This window comes from Nerophis ophidion, linkage group LG19 (assembly GCF_033978795.1).
Source record: "Nerophis ophidion isolate RoL-2023_Sa linkage group LG19, RoL_Noph_v1.0, whole genome shotgun sequence".
NCBI lineage: Eukaryota > Metazoa > Chordata > Actinopteri > Syngnathiformes > Syngnathidae > Nerophis > Nerophis ophidion.
The window spans coordinates 6,727,004-6,746,107 of NC_084629.1; the positions used below are offsets into that span (position 1 = coordinate 6,727,004).

Below are 19,104 nucleotides of genomic sequence, written 5' to 3' on the forward strand. Positions count from 1 at the left end.
TTTTGATAGTAGGCTATTATAGGTAATATAGACACTTACATCATGTGTTGCATTTATTATAACACTTCTATAAGACTTTTAAAGTAATTTAGATAGTAGGCTATTATAGGTAATATAGACACTTACGTCATGTGTTGCCTTCATTATAAAACTTATATAGGCCTTTTCATTTTTTGCGGTCCATACAGATTTGTTTTTTGTATATTTTGGTCCAATATGGCTCTTTCATTTTTTGGGTTGCCGACCCCCGGTCTAGAGTATTGTACCCTTGCTTTTGTGAGATACTGTTTATATTCCATACAACTTGATTGTCCTGTCAGAGAAAAACGTTTACGGTTCAAACATGGAAGACGGATCTTCCATCTGGACAATCGGGTGACACACACCTGACATCCTTGCAATCAAGACGCATCCTTACATCTAATCCAGGCAAACACTGGTGCCGAGGCGTGGGGGATAAATAGGAGCATCTCCCGGCAATCTGCGTTAGTTGACAGGCGGAAATACATCTTTGGAGTCGGTGTCCTCCCTGGATGCGTCCCATTCATCTTGACTGTCAAAGCAAAGGGGATACTATAATGAAAGGTGTACACCCCAGTGAGCATCTCACTTCTGGAAGCTCAGCACGTCATAACATGCAGGATGTGCTCAGTGGCCAGAGGGAGGACTACTTGGCAGCTCTGAAAGCATGTGTGTGACATGACGATATGTTTAAGGATAACTGTTGTTACAGAACTGAAGTACAGATGCAATGCATACTGTCACGACTTGGACGTGGATTGTTTTTCCGAGGCAAAGGAAAGTTGGCGCGAGCAAGGCGTGAATGAAGGTACATATTTTTTATTTACACTATAACTAAAAATAGGAACAAACAAAAGGGGCACACAATGGCGGTACAAAAACTGGGCTATGAAACAAAATACTAGCACAAAGGCAATTAACTATAAACATGAAAAAAAATACTTGCACTGTGGCATGAATAATGAGAAAAACTTACTTGGAACAAAACGAGAACGGGACATGGATCATTGAAAGGTGCGTAGCAGGTTGGTAGACGTGAGGAGGTGATGTTGCCAGGACGAAGAACAGAAAGAGACAGGCTTAAATAATACTGTGGTGATTAGTGAAAACAGGTCTGCGAGTGCAAAACCTTGAGACAGGTGCGTGTCTTGAGGACAAGATGAAAACTAAGGAGTTGTTAGGGTAGTGCACAAAGAGTCCAAAAACCAAACCGAACATGGGTAAAACAAAACATGATCCCACAGACGTGACACATACGGTTTTACTTATTTAATGAAGCCATACACTACGGCCAGGACGAAGAACAGAAACAGACAGGCTTAAATAGAACTGTGGTGATTAGTGAAAACAGGTCTGCGAGTGCAAAACCTTGAGACAGGTGCGCGACTTGAGGACAAGGTGAAAACTAAGGAGTTGTTAGGGTGACAAAGAAAAACAAAAGTGCACAAAGAGTCCAAAAACCAAACCGAACATGGCTAAAACAAAACATGATCCCACAGATGTGACACATACGGTCTTACTTATTTAATGAAGCCATACACTACAAGGACAAGGGACAAAGTGTCCGGTAATGTTTGCATTTAAAATATAACAGGTGTCAAACTCAAGGCCACATTATTTCTAAAGGCTTGGAAATAATGTGTCAATGAAGTGCGTTTTGGCTAAATGCATATGTTCATTTAATTTTGATGGGGAAAAAATACTGCATATTAGAAGTGGGAACCTTTGGGCGCTTCACTATTCAATTAATGGGATGACGATTTGATTCAGAATCAATTCTCATCATATACTACATTGCCAAAAGTACTTGGCCACCTGCCTTTACTCACTTATAAAACCAACCCCACACCATAATTCCTCCTCCACCTAATTTCACACTCGGCACAATGTAGTCCAAAATGTAGCGTTCTACTGGCAACCTCCAAAACCATACTCTTCCATCAGATTGCCGGACGGAAAAGCGTGATTCATCACTCCAGAGAACAGGTCTACACTGGTCTAGAGTCCAGTGGCGATGTGCTTTACGCCACCGCATCCCACGCTTTGGTGATGAATGTTCTAGATCAGGGGTCGGGAACCTTTTTGGCTGAGAGAGCCATGAAAGCCAAATATTTCAAAATGTATTTCCGTGAGAGCCATATCATATTTTTTAACACTGAGTACAACTAAATGCGTGCATTTTTAAGTAAGACCAACATTTTTAGAGTATAATAAGTTTCTTATTCTTTTTGATAACATTGTTATTCTGAAGGTAACCAATAATAAATAAAATGTCATGTCTGTTGATCATGTTTTTGTTTGGCCATGTGCTGTTTGTCCTTTGGACTCTTTAAGTTCCTGTTTTTTTCCACTCCCTTGTCTGGTTTCCTTGGTTACTCATTTTGTCCACCTGTCTCTGGTGGACAAAATGCCCGCTCACCTGCTTTCCGAGCACTAATCAGAGGCAGTATTTAAGCTCGTCTTTGCCAGTCAGTCGCCCTGTGCTGACTTGTTTAATGCCTTGCCATAGGTTCGTGCGTCATGCCATGCCAAGTACGTTTTGTTTGATTTATGTTCATAGTCTTGTTTATGCGTCAGCTTTGTTTTTTAGCCCAAGTTGTGCCTCCGCTGTGAGCGATTTTTGTTTGTATATTTTTTTAGTTAAAATTAAATCATGTTTTTACCTAAATGCAATGTCCCGAGTAGTCCGTCTGCCTTCCTGGGAGAACGACCTCACAGCAAATACTTCCAATAGAACGGGGGTAGGGAACCTATGGCTCTAGAGCCAGATGTGGCTCTTTTGATGACTGCATCCGGCTCTCAGATTAATCTTAGCTGACATTGCTTAACACAATAAGTAATGAATAATTCCACTGGTAATCAGTGTTAAAAAATAAAGTTCAAAATATAAAACATTCTCATGCATTTTTATCGATCCATTCATTTTCTACCGCACCTGTTCAAGAAGTCAAGAATGGTAATTTTCTTCATTAGTTAGCTTCAGAATAAAAATGTTATTAAAAAGAAGACGTGTTATAACCCTAATGTTGGTTTTACATAAAAATGCACACATTTAGTTGTATTCAGTGTTAAAAAAATATTATAAGGTTCTCACGGAAATACATTTTAAAATATTTGGCTTCCATGGCTCTCTCAGCCAAAAAGGTTCTCGACCCCTGCAATAGAATATAATAGAGCAACCCCAACTCCAACCCAATTCCAGCTTTAAAGTAATTTGGATAAAAAGGTACAAAGAATTTGAGAAAACATACAAAGACAATACTTACTAAATACAGTATTAAAAAAAGAAAAAACAAACTATGAAAAAGAATAAAATCAATAATGTGTGTGTGTTACTCAGAATAAATTTCAAAAAATAATTGTGATTTGAATGTGAGTCAATATTTTTGAGCAAACCTGTATATATTCTAAACTATTATTATCGGTGCATAAATCAAAATTATTCCAAGCATTTTATTTTTCAGCGAGGAAGGGGTACCAAAAATGAGTAAATAGATACTTCTCACCACGATTTACAATTTTAAAGCAAGTTATTCATCAATCTGGTGGTAAACAAATATGATAATCAAACAAGTAAGTTGTGTAATAAGGCTAGAATCTGTATAAATGTATACATATTCACTGTTACAGGTAGCCAGAAGTGTAAAAATCGAGTTTGACATGCTTTAAATCCTTGAATTATTCCCCTAAGATGCCTAAACTGACTATTAGGTTTCAGTGAGATGTCCTGGAGGTGACTAATAATAAGTTATCTTAGCTTCTGTGGGCCACAGACAATAATCTCAGTTAAAGAAAATAGTTTTGCATCCACACAGATTGTATTATGTATGAATACTGCTCTCTGCAGGACAAATACGTAACTGCACACTTAAAACGTTTGTTTAAAAATAAAATCATTTATTTAATCTAAAAGTAGTGTTCTTTTTTTGTCAACATAGTAATGATTTTACAATTACATAGAATATATATCAATATTTACACTCTTATTCAAACTTTACCGCAACTGTATTTGTGTTTTATTTCCTATGCAGTGCTTTTATTTTTGTTCCCATTTCCTGTTTGCCTGTACTTCTAAGCCTCTTTTGTCCCTGATTGGAAATCAAAACACCTGTTTCTGGTTGCCAGTCAAAATGCTTTGTATTTAATTTACTTTTTCCTTTACGCTTCCATGTTTCGTCATTTATCTTGTAGTTCATGTGACTGTTTAGCCTTTCTGTGCATTTCCCTGCTGCACTATTTTTGTTATTTTATACATTTTACCTGTGGCGTTTGCATCCTGGGGTCTAGACCAACAACACCCACATCATTTTTGACACCCAAACAAGTACCATGTCACTATTAAGTTTGTTGAAGTGCATAAAACTGTATGTTCCTAAAACTTTTCACAATTTGGAAACAAATATGCCTAACAAAATTGTCCACCAGACATGTGTGAAAACTTGTTTCATAGCTATTTTAACTACACTTTTTTTTTTGCAATGAAAATGTGTGATTACCACAGAACAGAAAGTTGAATGTATAACTGCACAGATGTCCAAGGGCCACATCAGGGCCCTTGGGCAAATATATGCAAAGTGGAGCATATATTTATCCGTAGCATGTACCGTATTTTTCAGACTATAAGTCGCAGTTTTTTTCATAGTTAGGCCGGCAGTGCGACTTAACTCGGGAGCGACTTGTGTGAAATTATTAACACGTTACCGTAAAATATCAAATAATATTTAGCTCATTCACGTAAGAGACTAGACCACGGGTCACCAACGCGGTACCCGCGGGCACCAGGTAGCCCGTAAGGACCAGATGAGTCGCCCACTGGCCTGTTCTAAAAATAGCTCAAATAGCAGCACTTACCAGTGAGCAGCCTCTATTTTTTTAAATTGTATTTACTAGCAAGCGGGTCTCGCTTTGCTCGACATTTTTAATTCTAAGAGAGACAAAACTCAAATAGAATTTGAAAATCCAAGAACATATTTTAAAGACTTGGTCTTCACTTGTCGCGGGGGGCGCTGGCGCCTATCTCAGCTACAATCGGGCGGAAGGCGGGGTACACCCTGGATAGGCGCCAGCGCCCCCCGCGACCCCGAAAGGGAATAAGCGGTAGTAAATGGATGGATGGATGGGTCTTCACTTGTTTAAATAAATTCATTTATTTTTTTTACTTTGCTTCTTATAACTTTCAGAAAGACAATTTTAGAGAAAAAAATACAACCTTAAAAATTAATTTAGGATTTTAAAAACACATATACCTTTTTACCTTTTAAATTCATTCCTCTTCTTTCCTGACAATTTAAGTCAATGTTAAAGTATTTTTTTTCATAGTAAAGAATAGTAAATACATTTTAATTTAATTCTTCATTTTAGCTTCTGTTTTTTCAACGAAGAATATTTGTGAAATATTTCTTCAAAATTATTATGATTAAAATTCAAAAAAATTATTCTGGCAAATCTATAGAATCAAATTTAAATCCTATTTCAAAGTAATTTGAATTTCTTTTCAAAATTTTGTTCTGGAAAATCTAGAAGAAATAATGATTAGTCTTTGGTAGAAATATAGCTTGGTCCAATTTGTTATATATTCTAACAGAGTGCAGATTGGATTTTACCCTATTTAAAACATGTCATCAAATTCTAAAATTAATATTAATCAGGAAAAATTACCAATGATGTCAAATAAATCATTTTTTTCAAAAAAGATTCGAATTAGCTAGTTTTTCCATTTATTTTTTTGGGTTGAATATTGAATTTTAAAGAGTTGAAATTGAAGATAAACTACGTTTCAAAATGTTATTTTCATTTTTTTTCGTGTTTTCTCCTCTTTTACCGTTAAATTAAGTGTTTTTTTCCATCATCTATTCTCTACAAAAAACCTTCCGTAAAAGGAAAAAACAAGTACAACGGAATGACGGACAGAAATACCCTTTTTTTTTTAAATATATATATAGATTTATTTATTAAAGGTAAATTGAGCAAGTTGGCTATTTCTGGCAATTTATTTAAGTGTGTATCAAACTGGTAGCCCTTCGCATTAATCAGTACCCAAGAAGTAGCTCTTGGTTTCAAAAAGGATGGTGACCCCTGGACTAGATGTATAAGACTTCATCGGAGTTAGCGATTAGGAGTGACAGATTGTTTGGTAAACGTATAGCATGTTCTATATGTTATAGTTATTTGAATGACTCTTACCATAATATGTTACGTTAACATAGCAGGCACCTTCTCAGTTGGTTATTTATGCCTCATATAAAGTACACTTATTCAGCCTGTTCACTATTCTTTATTTATTTTAAATTGCCTTTCAAATGTCTATTCTTGGTGTTGGGTTTTATCAAATAAATTTCCCCCCAAAATGCGACTTATACTCCAGTGCGACATATATGTTTTTTCCCTTCTTTATTGTGCATTTTCGGCAGGTGCGACTTAAACTCCGAAAAATACGGTACTCATTTTTTTTTTTGCTTTAGTGTATTACAATGTCCAATGTATTGCAAGTGCAAAAACACCAACCGACCAATTACCACACAGCTTTGGAAAAGTGGCAATGGGTGAGGAAAACAGATTGTTTTGGTGCAGATACAGCTTTTCTTTTTCTTAAAGTAATAATAAAGGTGCATTCTTTCAGTGCATGCATAAAAAATATTTAAAATCAGGTGTGGCAAGAGGGCAACTGAAAAGTGAACCACGTTGATACTTTAACACAAACATCGATAACCTACCTCAACAAATAAATAACGTATACTGTAGCCCAGTGTTTTTCAACCACTGTGCCGCGGCACACTAGTGGGAGATTGTCTAATTTTACCTATTTGGTTTGAAAATATTTTTTGCAAACCAGTAATTAGTCTGCAAATGATGTGTTGTTGACTGTCTAGAGCTCTTCCATATCAGTAGGTGGCAGCCGGTAGCTAATTGCTTTGTAGATGTCGGAAACAGCGGGAGGCAGCATGCGGGTAAAAAGGTTTCTAATGCTTAAACCAAAAATAAACAAAAGGTGGGTGCCCCTAATAAAAGGCATTGAAGCTTAGGGAAGGCTATGCAGAACCAAACTTAAACTGAACGGGCTACAAAAGTAAACAAATACCAAATGCTGGACAACAGCAAAGACTTACTGTGGAGCAGAGAGACGTCCACAATGTACAACCGAACATAACATGACAATCAATGTCCCCACAAAGAAGGATTAAAACAACTGAAAAATTATTGATTGCTAAAACAAAGTAGATGCGGGAAACATCACTTAAAGAAAGACATGAAACTGCTACAGTGAAATACCAACAAAAAAAGAGAAAAAGCCACCAAAATAAGAGTGCAAGACAAGAAGTAAAACACTACACACAGGAGAACAGCAAAAAAGTGCAAATAAGTCAGGGTGTGATGTGACAGGTGGTGACAGTACACCAGAGGTGGGTAGAGTAGCCAGAAATTGTACTCAAGAGTACAGTTACTTTAGAGATTTATTACTCAAGTAAAAGTAAGGAGTAGTCACCCAAATATTTACTTGAGTAAAAGTAAAAAGTATCTTGTGAAAAAACTACTCAAGTACTGAGTAACTTATCAGTAACCTGTTTGTTTAATGATGCCGGCAACAAATAATGAACAAAAACATAAAAATAGCAACGAGCAAATTCAGAGCCAGGAATATCTCTTAAGCAACTAAAACAATAATATATATTAAATAATAGTACATTAAAATAAAAATAAAAATTAAGGCACATTGAGCCACAATAACTTAACACCACCACAAGCTCAGTAGGCATTGATTGATATTAGTAGATTGCACAGTACAGTACATATTCCGTACAATTGACCACTAAATGGTAACACCCCAATAAGTTTTTTCAACGTTTATCAATTACTTAATAAATGACCAAGTCGAGGTGATCTACCTCATATATGTATATACATACACACACATATCATATATATATACATACACACATATATATATATGTATACATACATATATATATAAAAACATTTATATATACAGTTTATATTTATATTTATTTATTTTGCCGTTTTTGTTCACATGTTAAAGGTGTTTTAATGATAAAACATGCATGTTTAACATATAGAGTCCTATCTTTCATGAACACAAGAATATAAGTTGGTGTATTACCTGATTCTGATGACTTGCATTGATTGGAATCAGCGCTGATAGCGTCCACGTTTTCAAATGGAGGAGAAAAAAAGTTCCTCCTTTCTGTCTAATACCACATGAAAGTCATTGGTCTTTGGCATCTTATTTGTCCAGCTTCCATATTCGTTTTTATACACTTTACAAGAAATACATTGGCGGCAAACTCAGTAGCTTGCTAGCTTGTTTGCGCTGGCTTTTGGAGACTCTTATTTTGTTAACGCAGGCGCGATGGAGCGGCGCTTTTATTAAGAAGACAGGAACTGCGCGATCAGTCTTTAGGCTTTTGACGGGAAGTACGGTTGAAATAAAAAGTGTCTTTTTTCCTTTACACTTTTGATTGATTGATTGGAACTTTTATTAGTAGATCGCACACTACAGTACATATTCCGAGCTATAGTGATGCATGCTTGCTTATGCTTTAAGGTCATATCCAACAATTGCGACAACCACATTTTACTGTTAAGTGAGTTTCAATTTTAAATAATTTCTGCTGATGACGTGCCTTCGCATTCTTTCAATGCAAAAAATGGGCCTTGGCTCAAAAAAAGGTTGAAAAACACTGCTGTAGCCTACTGTATAATTGGAAAAAAAAACTTAAAATTCCAGTCTTTAAACACAATATCTTTAATATCATAATTCTGAAATATTCACATTAGACAGCCATAAAAATATATACTTTTGTATGTATGTTGCATCATGGGCAAACCCATGGAAGGTTCCTCAGAAGACCAATTCCCATTGTCGTCAACAGGCCGGGACAAGTGCAATACCGCGTCCATCCAGAGCATTGCTCCCTCTCCCAACCTGCTTAGACCGGGCTCAAATCGGCTTGGTATAGCTGTTGAGTCCGTGGTCAGTTTTGCATGGATTTGCACAGCACACAACAGAGGAAAGCTGACAGCAAACCAGCAAAACTAACCAGAGAACCACATGTGGACAAGCGAGCGTCCCCGCGGCTCCTTCGCCGGCATGGCATCTAGCGGTAGTTGAAGTGCTCACACTGCAGTAGATTATGGCAACACTACCTGCACTATAAGCACTTTAACACCGCTGGAGCTGAGATGGAACTTTGTGCCGGCGCTGTGATGTAAAACACAGGACGCCGTCAGCTTTGCATAGATTTGCACAACTTGGCTGTTCTTGCAGCGCAACCACGCAAAGCTAACGGCGCACCTGTTTGTTTTCGTTTTTTGAGCCCAAGGAGTGATGCGGTGCAGTTCCGGCCCCTTATGCCAGAAGGAGCACTTAGGGCAGTAGGTGCACGTCTACTTCACTATCTGCACTAGATGCACCTTAGCACAGGCACCAGTGGAAACCTTGGGAGTATAACACAAGTATGTGTTGCCCATCAAGTGGACTGATTGTTTACTGCACACAAAGACCACGTTTGATAGAAAGTGTGTTAAGACTTGAGAGATACTTTAGTTAGAGCGCCAGGATAGTGCTGAAAGTGCCTCCACTGCAGTAGAAATCATAAGACTACCTGCACTGTAAGCACTTTGACACTAGGGTGGCATCGGACCGATGAAGACGAGGGACGATTCCAGTCGAGGTCCAGGTGTTCCAGCGGTGCCTGGAGACAGAAACGGACATGATCAAAAGGCGTGTCCCACAGAACATAACATACCATTACACCATTGATAACATCTTTAAGCAATGAGTGCATTCCATCAGTCAAAAGTTTACTTATATAGCCCTTAATCACAAATGTCTCAAAGGGCTGCACAAGCCAAGACATTCTCAACTCGGATCCCACACCAGGGCAAGAAAAAACTCAACCCAATTGGGACAATAAGGAACCTTGGGCGATTGGTATGATGCAGGGGTCATCAACGCAGTGCCCGCGGGCACCAGGTAGCCCGTAAGGACCAGATGAGTCGCCTGCTGGCCTGTTCTAAAAATAGCTCAAATAGCAGCACTTACCAGTGAGCTGCCTCTATTTTTTAAATTGTATTTATTTACTAGCAAGCTGGTCTCGCTGTGCTCGACATTTTTAATTCTAAGAGAGACAAAACTTAAATACAATTTGAAAATCCAAGAAAATATTTTAAAGACTTGGTTTTCACTTGTTTAAATAAATTAATTTATTTTTTTTATTTTGCTTCATGTAACTTTCAAAGACAATTTTAGAGAAAAAATACAACCTTAAAAATTATTTTTTAGGATTTTCAAACACATATACCTTTTTACCTTTGAAATTCCTTCCTCTTCTTTCCTGACAATTTAAATCAATGTTCAAGTATTTTTTTTTTATGTAAAGAATAATAAATATCTTAATTTAATTCTTCATTTTAGCTTCTGTTTTTTCGACGAAGAATATTTGTTAAATATTTCTTCAAACTTATTATGATCAAAATTCAAAAAAATTATTCTGGCAAATCTAGAAAATCGGTAGAATCAAATTCAAATCTTATTTCAAAGTCTTTTGAATTTCTTTAAAAAATTTTGTTCTGGAAAATCTAGAAGAAATAATGATTTGACTTTGTTAGAAATATAGCTTGGTCCAATTTGTTATATATTATGACAAAGTGCAGATTGGATTTTAATCTTATTTAAAACATGTCATCAAATTTCTAAAATCAATCTTAATCAGGAAAAATTACTAATGATGTTCCATAAATATTTTTTTTCAAAAAGATTCGAATTAGATAGTTTTTCTATTCATTTTTTTCGGTTGAATTTTAAAGACTCGAAATTGAAGATAAACTATGTTTCAAAATTGTATTTTCATTTTTTTCGCGTTTTATCCTCTTGTAAACCGATCAATTAAGTGTTTTTTTCATCAGTTATTCTCTACAAAAAACCTTCCGCAAAAGGAAAAAAAATGTATGACGGAATGACAGAAATAAATACCCATTTTTTTTATATATATATATAGGTTTATTTATTAAAGGTAAATTGAGCAAATTGGCTATTTCTGGCAATTTATACATTTGTATCAAACTGGTAGCCCTTCGTATTAATCAGTACCCAAGAAGTAGCTCTTGGTTTCAAAAAGGTTGGTGACCCCTGGTGTAATGGAAGCATTTCATTAAAGTGAGTGCATTACTTGGCTCCAGCCAGCAGAGGCTGTCTAAAGAAACATCTGCTGCGGGAAGTTGAGTTACGTCCATTTTGACACAGGCTCAATAAAACACCGGCCTGGAAGCAGGGGTTCAAAACGTGTGAAATTTTAAATGTCCCTTATCGTTAAATAATTGTAGTTTTAAATTGTACTCATGTTGCAACACGTGACTGAACAGCCACCATAATATAATCAAGGGACATTTTGAACGCAGAAACACATTCTTTAAATTATTCATTCAAATATATAAAAAAATATTCCAACTGATAACAAATAACTCATTTGTTTGGTTAATTACCAAAAAACATGACTTCAATGTTGGATCTACTTCATGTGTCTTTATGCAATTATGTGGAATCACTAGTAATGTTCCAGTGTGTATTTTTTCAAATGATCAACATAGAATACAATATATAAACATGTCCAATTGTTTGTAACATAGTGTATCTCAAATAAGTCCACCAAACAGTGACTTTATTTTCTTAAACTAATAAAATTGCTGTTTTCCTTCATTTGATCTTGTTTGCAGCTGAACTGAGTCTCAGTTACATGTATACATTTAACTAATAACTTTGGGGGACGGCGTGGCGGAGTTGGGAGAGTGGCCGTGCCAGCAACCTGAGGGTTCCTGGTTCGATCCCCACCTTCTACCAACCTCGTCACGTCGGTTGTGTCCTTGAGCAAGACCCTTGCTGCTGCCATCACACACTGCCATCAGTGTGTGAATGTGGAAAAAGTATCTAAGCACTTTAAGTACCTTGAAGGTAGAAAAGCGCTATAAGAGTTTAATCCTTTTTTTTTTATCCGAGAATAAAATTCAACTGGGTGGAATAATATTGTTCTTAAATGTTTTACACTTTAGATACTAATCTAAACATATTAGCGTTGTGGATGTTGATACTTTTCACAACTATTTTTGTGCTTACTTGCAAATGTATCTGTGTACGTTTGTGTGGATGAGTAAGCGCATACATTTCTTTAAAACCCCATCAATTGACGATCTGAACTCCTGCTTCAAGTCAGTGCTCTTCTGAGGTGAATAATGCGCCATTAGAAAGTTCTGTTATTATTATTTTTTTTTTTAAATGTGTGAACAATGGAGAGGTCCCCGGGAGGTGATCTAGTTATCATTTTCTGAGGATCCTTGATACCGAGGAATATTCATCCATCTTGCTATGGTCTGGACCGTCTGCTGATTCTGATCCAGTGCGGGATAGATAGATAGTACTTTATGGATTCCTTCAGGAGAGTTCCCTCAGGAAAATGGATGGCTATCTACAATACCTGGGTTGAGTACTTTTTTATCAATAATGTCTATACTGTAAACTAGTGATGGGTCTGGCAACACCGATGCATCGGCGCATGCGTCGAGCTCATAGAGCAAAACCCTGTGTCGGTGCGCGTACCTCTTTTAGAAAGTCACGTGACTGATACGGGAACTGTGTCGAACTGACGCCTGTGCACCAAACCGTGTTTATAAGGAAGCGCATCTGTCAACAAGATGCTGCTGGCAACAGAATCGCCGCACTTCTGTCGTTAGTCATTTGTAATTTATCGTCGTCTGAGATCATGGAGCAGCCTCAGGCAAAAAGAAAGATTTCCGCCTTGAAATAATAACTAAGAAGAGAAATCATCCAAAGTTTAATATGTTGGAAAAACTGTTTAGTTTTTAATAAAAATGTGTTAAAAAATAAAAAATTCCCCGTCCACAACCATCCTCAATCACAACACGTTCTCTTAGATTTCCAAGTTATGATACATGTTCACTTTATTTATTGACCATATCTAAAAAAGATCAAAATATATTTTCATTTAAATGAAGATATGAAATAATCCTAAATGAAATACAATGACTTGGTGTATATTATTGTATATACTAGGTCAGTGGTTCTCATCCTTTTTTCAGTGATGTACCCCCTGTGAACATTTTTTTATTTCAAGTAGCCCCTAATCAGAGCAAAGCACTTTTGGTTGAAAAAAAGAGATAAAGTAAAATACATCAGTCATCAGTTTCTGATTTATTAAATTGTATAACAGTGCAAAAATATTGCTCAATGGTAGTGGTCTTTCTTGAACTATATCGAAAAAAATATATAAAAATAACTAAAAACATGTTGAAAAATAAACAAGTGATTCAATTATATATAAACATTTCTACACATGGAAGTAATCATCAACTTAAAGTGCCCTCTTTGGGGATTGTAATAAAGATCCATCTGGATTCATGAACTTAATTCTAAACATTTCTTCATAAAAAAATAAATCTTTAACACAATATTTATGGAACATGTCCACAAAAAAAAATCTAGCAGTCAACACTGAATATTGCATTGTTGTATTTTTTGTCACAGTTTATGAACTTACATTTATATTTTGTTGAAGTATTTATTCAATAAATATATTTATGTAGGATTTTTTGAATTGTTGCTATTTTTAGAATATTTTTAAAAAAATCTCACGTACCCTTCGGCATACCTTCAAGTACCCCCATTTGAGAACCGCTGTATTAGGTCATAAAATCAGTGTCAGTTGAGCCGGTCCATAGGTTGCCTGTAGGGATTTTTAATGTCCAGCAGATGTCAGTATTTAGTGACACAGTATCAGTACAGTTTTACAATGTGTCGAAACGTTTCATGACGCCACATCAACCCATCACTACTTTAAAGGCCTACTGAAACCCACTACTACCCACCACGCAGTCTGATAGTTTATATATCAATGATGAAATATTAACATTGCAACACATACCAGTACGGCCTTTTTAGTTTACTATATTGCAATTTTAAATTTCCCGGGACTTTTTTCTTGAAAACGTCGCGTAATGATGACATGTACACGTGACGTCACGGGCTGTTATGAATATGAGCGCTGCGTAAAGTCGTCTGCTTTAACGGCATAATTACACAGTATTTTGGAGATCTGTGTTGCTGAATCTTTTGCAATTTGTTCAATTAATATTGGAGAAGTCAAAATAGAAAGACGGGGTTGGGAAGCTTTAGCCTTTAGCCACACAAACACACGGTGATTCCTTGTTTAAAATTCACGGAAGTGAAACTTTACTATGGATCACAGCGAACATGGATTCCAACCGAATGTCAACCAACAAGTTTCGGTGAGAAAATTGTGGTTAAAAAGTCGCCTCTTACCGGATATCAGCTGAGCTTGTGCCGCCCATACAGCTGCCGTCGACCTCCCCGATGCACTGCGCGTCAACACCCGGCCGTGAACGTACATTTCCAACTATCAGGTACTAAACACTAGCAACACAATAGAAAGATAAGGGATTTCCCAGAATTATCCTAGTAAATGTCTCTAAAAACTTATGAATCAGTCTCAATGCAACGCGATTGCAATCGCGTTATTTATTTTTTTAATTTGTTTTTTTTTTCTAGTCCGTTGCTATCAATTTCCTCAAACACGAATCTTTTTTTATATCCTCGCTCAAATTAATAGATAGATAGATAGATATTACTTTATGGGGAAATTGTCGTTTTCTCGGTCCGAATATCTCTTTTTGTTTGAGGCTCCCAATAAAATCAATGTGAATATATGAGGAGCCATCAACATGTGACATCATCGTCTGCAGCTTCCGGTAGAGGCAGGGCTTTTCTCCAGTTGCGAACTTTATCGTTTATGTTTTCTACTAAATCCTTTCAGAAAAAATATAGCAATATCGTGAAATGATCAAGTATGACACATAGAATGGACCTGCTATCCCCGTTTAAATAAGAAAATCTCATTTCAGTAGGCCTTTAAACCTTGAGTTGTTAAAGCCCAAGTGCACCTCTCTCCTCAAGTGTGTATGAGTGGATGTGTGCATGTATTAAGGGTCTGAGTAAGCAAAGTATGATTGTCCACAGTGATTTTAGCTGTAAAATTCAATAAAATATATTAAAAAAAAAAAAAAAAAAGTTTTGCCATTGTGGGGTCATTCGTGGGGTGTAGCTCAAAGGCATACTGAAACCCACTATGACCGACCACGCAGTCTTATAGTTTATATATCAATGGTGAAATATTAACATTGCAACACATGCCAATACGGCCTCTTTAGTTTACTAAATTACAATTTTAAATTTCCCACAGAGTTTCTTGTTGAAAACGTCGCGGAATGATGACGCGCGTTTGTGACGTCTCGGGTTGTAGCGGACATATTAGCCCAGCACAACTTACGGCTAAAAGTCGTCTCTTTTTATCGCATAATTACACAGTAATTTGGACATCTGTGTTGCTGAATCTTTTGCAATTTGTTCAATTAATAATGGAGACTATAAAGAATAATGCTGTTGGTGGAAAACGGTGGATTGCAGCCTGTGTTTCTTTGTTTGTTGTGAAGCTTTAACACAGAGCGGTCAAGCGAACATGTTTCTCTACGTCAACCAGCAAGTTTTTGGATGGGAAAATTGTAATAAGTCGACTCTTACCGGAGACTTGAGTGGATTATGGGACCTCCTCCTATAGCTGTCAAAAAGGCAGCTTTGATCTTGGCTCCTCGGTTTCACTTAGAGACACTGGCGTTCACCGCAGCCATCTGATTTTCAGGTATGACTTTAGAATCTCACTAAAATCCTATTAACACAATAAGCAGATAAGGTAATTTCCAGAATTATCCCAGTACATGTGTCTAATTACATCTGAAACACTCCCGTTGCCGCCGCTTTTTTTTTAAGTTCTTCACTCTAACTTTCCTCATCCATGAATCTTTCATCCTTGCTCAAACTAATGGGGAAATTGTCGCTTTCTCGGTCCGAATAGCTGTTGCTGCTGGAGGCTCACATTATAAACAATGTGAGAAGCCCTTCAACCCGTGACGTCACGCGCACATCGTCTGCTACTTCCGGTAAAGGCAAGGGCTTTTTTATTAGCGATCAAAAGTTGTGAAATTTATCGTTGATGTTATCTACTAAATCCTTTCAGCAAAAATATGGCAATATCACAAAATGATCAAGTATGACACATAGAATGGACCTGCTATCCCCGTTTAAATAAGAAAATCTCATTTCAGTAGGCCTTTAAAGTACCAATTGTTGTATTAAGGGTCTGAATGAGCAAATTATGATTGTTAAAAGTGATTTTAACTGTAAAATTCGATAAAATATATTTGCAAAAAAAAAGTTTTGCCATTTTGGGGGTTTTTGTGGGGTGTAGCTTAACCCAGTTGTTCTCAATCATAATTTGCTCACTCAGACCCTTGATAAAATCATTGGTAGTTTAAAGGCCTACTGAAATGAGATTTTCTTATTTAAACGGGGATAGCAGGTCCATTCTATGTGTCGTACTTGATCATTTCGCGATATTGCCATATTTTTGCTGAAAGGATTTAGTAGAGAACATCGACGATAAAGTTTGCAACTTTTGGTCGCTAATAAAAAAGCCTTGCCTGTACCGGAAGTAGCAGACGATGTGCGCGTGACGTCACGGGTTGTAGGGCTCCTCACATTGTTTATAATCATAGCCACCAGCGGGGGGGTACTTGAAGGTATGCCAAGGGGTAAATGAGATTTTTTTGTTTAAAATATTCTAAAAATAGCAACAATTCAAAAGTCCTTTATAAATATATTTATTGAATAATACTTCAACAAAATATGAATGTAAGTTCGTAAACTGTGAAAAGAAATGCAACATTCAGTGTTGACAGCCAGATTTTTTTGTGGACATGTTCCATAAATATTGATGTTAAAGATTTCTTTTTTTGTGAAGAAATGTTCAGAATTAAGTTCATGAATCCAAATGGCTCTCTATTACAATCCCCAAAGAGGGCACTTAAAGTTGATGATTACTTCTATGTGTAGAAATCTTTATTTATAAGTGAATCACTTGTTTATTTTTCAACAAGTTTTTAGGTATTTTCATATCTTTTTTTTTTTCCAAATAGTTCAAGAAAGATCTCTACAAATGAGCAATACCAATTTCCGTGAATTGCCACCGGGGCGCTAATTAATTGAAAACCTCTTCTCACTCCTGCGCTTACCAAAAGCATGCGGTAAAAGTAAGCATGCGCTAATTATTTTAAAACCCCTTCTCACTCCGGCACTTACCAAAGGTATGCAGTAAAAATTGGAGTGTGATGTAAGCTTGGACCATAAATCCTACTGAATAGCTCTTAATCTTCTTCCCTCTATGCGATTTCAAATTACCGGTATTGAAATCAGCCTCCTACATTTTGAAAATGATGACAAGAGAAGTGTAGCAGGGGGTAATCCTAAGCACGCGCTAATTATTTTGCGAAGCGAGTTTGACCCGGCAGTAATTCAAGGCAGGCGCATACTATATGCCCTGTGGCAGTTCAAGGAAATACGGTGAGTTCATGAACCCAGATGGATCTCTATTACAATCCCCAAAGAGGGCACTTTAAGTTGATGATTACTTCTATCTTTATAATTTAATCACTTGTTTATTTTTCAACAAGTTTTTACTTATTTTTATATATATTTTTTCCAAATATTTCCAGAAATACCACTACAAATGAGCAATATTTTGCACTGTTATACAATTTAATACATCAGAAACTGATGACATATTGCTGTATATTATTTCTTTATCTCTTTTTATCCAACCAAAAATGCTTTGCTCTGATTAGGGGGTACTTGAATTAAAAACATGTTCACGTGGGGTACATCACTGAGAAAAGGTTGAGAACCACTGGCTTAACCCCCTGTTAAGCGCTACTTTGGACCGTAAAGTCAGCGTCCTGCTGTCCAATGGCGTAGCCGACCGTGAACGCAGCACAAGGCTGGAGAACAACACACTTTGCCTCGCACCCCTCCCCCACACGCGGACCCACTAACATGGCGCCCACGAGTTCCGAGTGTTATCAGTATTAGTGGCGCCATGCATTTTGTGACTTAAAAACAATCCAACAAGTCAACATAGTCACAACACCATTTTAAACCACATACATAATCGCGCGTGTAGAATCCCCACTCCCACATACCCACGTTGTGAAACACGACAAAACTCCACTCAGGGAAAACAACACGCCATTTTTTATTAAAATAAGAATATATTTTTTTAGTGTACACGTTTTAGGTTAAAGGGTCACTTTAAGTGGATATATTAGTTTAAAGCGTTCAGCCATGTTGTCTTGTTTGTCGGGTTAGCATTAGCCACGAGATAGCTAACCCCCTTCGTTGCCTTCGCATCACAACTTAGAAACAATATGTTGACGCTGAAGTAACGCTTTTAACACGTAACGCCGTATTGAATATTTTAATAATATTTAAACAGTTTATTCGACCTCGTTTAAAGGGGTTTGTCTATTAGCATTAGCACCCGAGCTAGCTGGCGCGGCCTGCTTCATCCCCCCCATGTGCTGCCGCTTTGTTCTGCCTCCGTTTATCAGTCTTCCCTGGACAAACTCGTTCGTTTTTAATATTTTTTTCAATTTGAAACATCTCCACCCAAAAAAAGGTGTTCGGAAGACGGGTAGGAACGGTGCATTAGTCCGCGGAGGGTTGCAGGAGCAACACATGCTTTTCAAATCTCCCTCACCCACGCCACACGACGACACTCCTTCTTCAAAAAACGTGGAAAGTGGCCAAATAAACCGCATTTTTTTCCCCCTCATCCACGCCGACCACAAAAACCCCCTTCTGGATGTGTTAAGAAGGTAATGTTAGCCGGGCTAAACAACAGGTTTCTTCACCTAACACGACTACTACTACTACTAGCTTTCAAGAGCAAAAAATACAAAAAAAAACTAAACAAAACTAAAAAACAAAAATAACCACTTACCGTTTAAACACTCGCTGGTGCAAAAAGTGACGGGAGGGAGAGGGAAAAAAAGAGCAAAGCTCGACCATGTGGTGCTGCTACTACTATGATGCTTAGTGGAGTGTTTGTGAATTGTAGTAAGATTGCGAAAGTGGCGCGAGTAGAGTCCAGG

The 19,104-nt window shown here is 37.0% G+C and overlaps 1 long non-coding RNA gene across 1 annotated transcript in view; it reads right to left on the bottom strand.

Annotated features, from left to right (window-relative positions):
* Positions 1–19,104, bottom strand: part of LOC133537734 (uncharacterized) — a 19,148-nt gene extending 44 nt beyond the window's left edge. The window contains exons 1-3 of the long non-coding RNA XR_009802816.1: positions 18,954–19,104; positions 9,642–9,731; positions 1–553 (exon numbers count right to left, since the gene is read on the bottom strand). The exon at positions 1–553 is cut by the window's left edge and continues 44 nt beyond it. This is a non-coding gene — a long non-coding RNA (uncharacterized LOC133537734). The remainder of the gene's footprint in view (positions 554–9,641; positions 9,732–18,953) is intronic.